This window comes from Rhinoderma darwinii, chromosome 1 (assembly GCF_050947455.1).
Source record: "Rhinoderma darwinii isolate aRhiDar2 chromosome 1, aRhiDar2.hap1, whole genome shotgun sequence".
Classification (NCBI taxonomy): Eukaryota; Metazoa; Chordata; class Amphibia; order Anura; family Rhinodermatidae; genus Rhinoderma; species Rhinoderma darwinii.
Window position 1 is genome coordinate 503615640 of NC_134687.1, and position 6080 is coordinate 503621719.

The 6080-nt window shown below is 35.5% G+C and overlaps 1 long non-coding RNA gene across 1 annotated transcript; it reads right to left on the reverse strand.

The window, feature by feature from the left end:
- Positions 1-1254: 1254 nt before the first annotated feature.
- Positions 1255-5712, reverse strand: LOC142744307 (uncharacterized). The gene is made up of 3 exons (XR_012881660.1): positions 5629-5712; positions 5327-5493; positions 1255-2237 (listed from the first exon to the last, which is right to left on the reverse strand). It is a non-coding gene; the product is annotated as an uncharacterized LOC142744307 (long non-coding RNA).
- Positions 5713-6080: the final 368 nt, after the last annotated feature.

Sequence of the window (6080 nt, forward strand, 5' to 3'; positions counted from 1 at the left end):
AACTGTGGTTTAAATGCCTACCTAATGGTACTAAAGCCTGTTAATAAAATAGATAAGACATCAATTACTGTACAATTGTGTTTATGAAATATATGATCTTTCTTTCAGACAATATTAATAAAACCAACTTTAGACAGTTGTATATTGTGTAATTGGTCACATAGGGCTAGAGCTACATGCCCTATGCTAGAATCTGATGCTGTTAGTGTGATGGGACAACCTGACATTTCGGGATTCGTCACGGATACAAATATTGGATGAAGAGGCACCTACAGTCTGAGCTTGACTCCTATGACTGAAGGCAAAATCGCAGAACACAATGCCATTCCAAAACTGAATTTTGAAACGAGTCCATGTAGGTTTTGTCATATTCAGGTAGTGTAGAGGAGAGATAACAATCACCTGCAATGAGGTGGGTGATATCTCAAAATAAGACCTTCAATAAGGAAAGTCTTTATACGAAGAACATGGTCTTGATGTGAGGAAAGGAAAGGTTGGTGTTTAGTATTCAGGTGATGAAAAGAGCAACTTTACTATTAACCTTCCGTGCGACCATTACCTTTCTACGACAGTCCTATATATTTTTGATGCTTTGGCTGTTTGTAGACCAAAGCTGTGATGTGTCTTGGCCAATTCTGCAATGTGTGATCCATGAGCACTGGCTTGTCTATATGGTAGATGGGAGAAGTTGTGATGTTTAGATGAATGGGAAATTAAGGTTTTGTTGATCTGCCTCTGCACTAGAAAAAATATTATCTTTCTAATCCTATATTGAATCCAGCCACAGAAAAACATATAATGGAACAATCCAACATATACATATCTGGTCTAAGTGCTCCGCAGTCACATTATTTGACATTCATGGTAAATGACAAAGGCTGAGTTTACCCACGATCATTCTGTGAAGATCTGACTTGCAATTGTATTATTGAAAGCAAATTTACAAAGAGTGTTTACATGCAGTGATTTTTCGATAGGATTTGAATGACTATTTTATAGCAGTGATTGGTGTGTGACATTGGGAGGCCATTCAGTCCTGCACTGAAAACTGTCTCCTATCCACATGCGGTGATCATCAAGAAATGGCTTATCCGATGGCACAAATTTTTCACTTATCAGATTATGTTTAATTAGGTTACATTGGCAATCATTTTTATCAATTGTGATATTTATTAAGTAGGAGCACCTCAAATCAATGACATCAATTATCACTAGATGCAATCACAATTAATCATATCAGATGGAAAATGATAACATGTAAACCTAGCCACAGATATCCCAATGCTTTTAATTACATAAAAGCAATCTAAGTGACACAAACTTTATATACAAGACCCATGGGCGTAGCTATCGGTTGCAGACATAACAGTTGCACTTAGGCCCTCTAGCTTGAAGAGGCTCAAAGGCCTCTCTGCCACATGCGAAGACACCAGTATTATAAGGTTATATTCACAGCGGCAGATTTGGAGACATTTCTGTGAGCAATTTTTTCAAATTAGTTTAGATAAATTGTATTGTTGCAAAAATGTATGCAGCAAATCTGCGCCTATGAATTCACCCTTAAAGATTTTGCATTTGGAGCTCAGGAGCTACACGTTACGCCCCTGACTGGACATCTATACAGTATAAAACGGATCATTGCACAGTCTATAATTGACAACCTTCTATTATACTGTTAAAACATGGGAAAATATTTTAAGGCTTGAACTCTTTTTACTATGTACATTAATGGCATAAACCCAGATTCTGCAGATGTCTATCACTGTTTGTCTAATAACAGATCTTTTGTCCTCTGTAATGGCATTGACCACTAAAATCTGTCATCATTCTTTATCTAAGCAATCCTTTTCAATGAACAATACTTATGGCGGCTGGAGGGGTGTTGTTAGAAGAAGTCTCCATTTGACAAGCAATGACAGTGGGTCATGTACAATTTCTAATCCAAGACATGTCTGGGTCATGTCTTACTAGCCAGGACTTACATTTCTCATCTTGTCACCATGTATTTAATAAGTGATTTCTGAAACAACATTTTGCACTTGATTTGAAAACTAATGGCTAAAGCAGATGTCAAGATACATTATCTTTAAAATCCGCCAGATCTTTATAGTTTTTTCCTTCCTGTTTCCTTCCTTAAAATCAAAGATCAAGAGTCACTGGCCTTCTTACAACTGATCCGTATGTCATGTTTTGACTTTCTCCCAGATTTCTTATTTCAAGCTTGGAACCGACGTTTACTATAAATATGAACACAAGCACGGAGTATGTTACATTATATCAGAATAATGAGACTGTGATCAAGTCCCATGAGACTGCCAGACCCCATTGAAAACAATATATCATCTATCTATCTATCTATCTATCTATCTATCTATCTATCTATCTCTCTCTCTCTCTCTCTCTCTCTCTCTCTCTCTCTCTCTCTCTCTCTCTATCTATCTATCTAATTCAATACATTCTACCAATATTCTATGTATGTTTAAAAACAAACTTTACATAAATTCTTCTGTTTTACTCATGATCTCTTATCTTGAGATTTACTGTTCTAATTACAGGATTTTTTGTGCTTAATATTTTCTCTCCTCATATTGTACATCATAGAATTTTAGCACCCAAAACACATCTCAGAATTTATATATAGAGATAAGTCTAAAGTTTTTGACATATCAGAAAAATTACCCTATCAGTATTTACAAAAGATGTTGTCATTATCCTATGGTGATTTTTATAAGCAATGATGTAGGTTTGATATCAGTCCATAGTCTATATAATTGTTATAGTACAATTTGAAAAAAAAATCACTGGAAAAGGACTGGAGTTTCTAATAAAATATAACTTTTACTGAAGTATAATATCCTCTAGTTTGGAAAGATTCTCCCGACGCGTTTCCTCCAGGCAACACAGGATAACCTCAGACGCTCAACACGAGCGCATGGAGCGGAGGAGATGCTGCTGAATAGTTTCATTGCTCTGCCATGAACTTTTGCCACTCCCAAACTGGGAGCCACAACCGGTAATATGCCACACGCTTAAACAATATTTACAGGCTTAGTCTCCCCTGATGACTCTGTTGCCTGGAGGAAACGTGTCGGGAGAATCTTTCCAAACTTGAGGATGTGAACAGGATTCAATCTCAATCTATCCAACTCGATTGAGAGAGACCACAACAGGAACGGGTAGGGGGGTATATACAACAAACCCCATAGCTACTACAAGCCCTTCTTCATATATGTGGGAAATGTATTAGGATCGATACTTTGGAATATCAGCTCTCAAATCAAATTCTATCAATGTTTTATACATGTTGCATAAATGAGGGTTATACTCGCACTACTTGTGTCCTTTTTTTGTTTTTTCTTTTTGCATGTAGTTTTGTTATATCCATTTTATATTATACTTCAGTAAAAGTTATATTTTATTATAAACTCCAGTCCTTTTCCAGTGATTTTTTTCCTGACTTTCTGTGGAGTGCATATTGCTATATATCAATCCCCATGGTGAGGGATCATTTTTTACACCAATTTCTTCTATAGTACAATTTGGGTACTTTTATTATGATTGGTCATTTGTAGTGACATTAGGTACAGCTGCCCATAGGTGGTCCATTTAATTATTTAAAGTAACCAAATTAGTTTGTCTTCTGTTTAACATTTCGAGACAATTATTTTTTGCCGGAGCCAGGGCACACAAGTATTTTCTTGAACCCTAGTGGGCCAGTCCAACCTAGTCTAGTTAATACTCTATGATCTATACCCGTGCCATACAATATGGACCACATTGTTATTTTATAATTGTTAAATGCAATAATTATGCATTTATGGTGTCCCACTAACATGACTATTTACATCTAATAAAAACGCTCTCCTCGAAAATCTTTAGTTGCTCTTAAATAACTTATGCAAAACTAAATAATATGACGTATATTTCTACCCATTAATTAATTAAATCCAGCTAACCTTAAAATAGATGAAATGGAGAGTTAAAAAGACATGGCATTTGTGTTCTGAATGGATCAAGTTATATCCACAGTTTAGCCAGGCAGCCTAAGCATTTCATGTTCATCTAGTTTTATTTAGCTCATCTGGCAGCCATAGATATAGCCTGAGTTTGACCTGGCTAAGTTCCCTAAGAACTTGTTCACATAATGACTCAGATAAGTATCTGCCAGTTTATCTTTAAACCTCACTAATCTGATCTTGTGCATGGTAGTAAACAGTACAATATTGCTATGTGGATCATTAAGGATTAGGTCACAATGACGGTATCACTATGGAAACTGTTTTAATATACTCCTTAGTGTGTTTTTTACGCTTGTATTTGATGTATTGTTGTGTGTTTTTTAGAATACATTTTTCTTATATCCAAATGTATTACTGAAGAAAGACACCAGTTAGGTTGGAAATTGACCTGCTGTGCTTGTGTTTTATTCTGTTTATTGCATCATCTATCTTTTATGATCGCTGGGACTTTAGACTGAAACAGCATTTTCTTTAACGAGACAAACTGTGTTTCCACCAAGATTGTTTATTGCATTGGAAACATTACTCTGTGCAACCATGGTGCATTTTCAATCGAGCAAAGGTCTGAAACAGAACACTGCTTGTCTGTGTTTATTCAGGATCCAGGGTAAAAAGTATCCCAGTTCATGTAACATTAATCACTTTGCCAGTGTTCAGTTGAGGTCATTGCCACATTCCTAACAGTATTAAGTAAAGTCAAGATTAATCACGTACTTTAAACCCTGCAAAGAAAGCATGTGAGGCGGATCTGAAATTAGACATTTGCTAAAAGACAGCACTGTAACAAAATATGTTAACGTTGTTAAAGAAAGCTATCACTGAGGTATTGTTTCCTTTGTGCAGAGCCTAGCTAAGCAACTGAATGCTACTGCTTGAGGCATATCAGTCAAGCATTTCTCAATGTGAGATTATTAAAAAGCATGTGCCTGGAAATGTGACTAAAGAGTATTACTATGTTAAGCCTCTCTACAGACAGCTATAGGCTGCCACAGATCCTATTAAGAGAAAGAAAAATAGCTAATAAAATAACAATAGCTACGAAAAGTAAACTTTCCAGTTAAGACGTAAACAATAAAAAGTAATGGAGCAGTAACTGGAATGAAATATAAATAATAATAAAAAAAAAATACATGTGATGAATGACAGGGTTTAGTTGAATCTGTATAAAACACTCAAAAATATGATAAAATGAGTGCAGCCTACAGGAAAGAATGATGCGTGAGGGAAAGTCAATAATACAATCCACATAGACAGAGCTAAAGGTGTATCTAGGTCTAATTCATTCAGGGCAAAAATTCAGTACTGACCGCTTTTGCTGCTCTACCAGCTTCTTATTGGTGTCTCTGACTTAGTCCTGCACCCGGGGCACATGTCTCACCAGCAAGCCCTCCAGCTATGCCTCTGGACATAGAGCATATAGCTGATGAATTTGTCAGTCCAAGCTATAGAATTTAAAACCGATCATAAGCTAAAACTGAAATATAAAATATGCAAATCCAGAAATTGTACAAATTGCTTTCACAGTTAATATTTTGTATTTTTTTTATATTTTTTGTTTTTTAATCTAGAAATAAAATCTCAGCAATTGATTTGCCAAACAAAAACCTACTGGCTCAATGTATTGATCTGTGCTCTTCAAATATAGACTTGCTCCTCCAAGGAATTCTGCTTCATCTCTAATTGAAGTTCTACCAACAGTTGATGTTTTAAGGTTTTTCTTAATTGGAAACAAATTAGTTCATGTATTTAGTAGGTCAATAACTCATAAATAATAATAATAACCTTTGTTTATATAGTGGCAACATATACTGCAGTTCTATACAACCAGAGAGATGTAGCATATTACCCATTAGTAATACTAAGGACAGAAACTTGGAAGCAGTGTCTAGAACAAACCTAATCTATGGTAAATATTTTTGGGCTTGCCATCTAATGCCATATAATTAGCACCTTTTTTTTTACCTGAACCCAAAGTCATGGTGCTGATCACCATACTGCCGGTTCCTCTTGTCTTTGAAGAGTACCATCACATCTTGTAACAGCAAAAAATTATATTAAAAT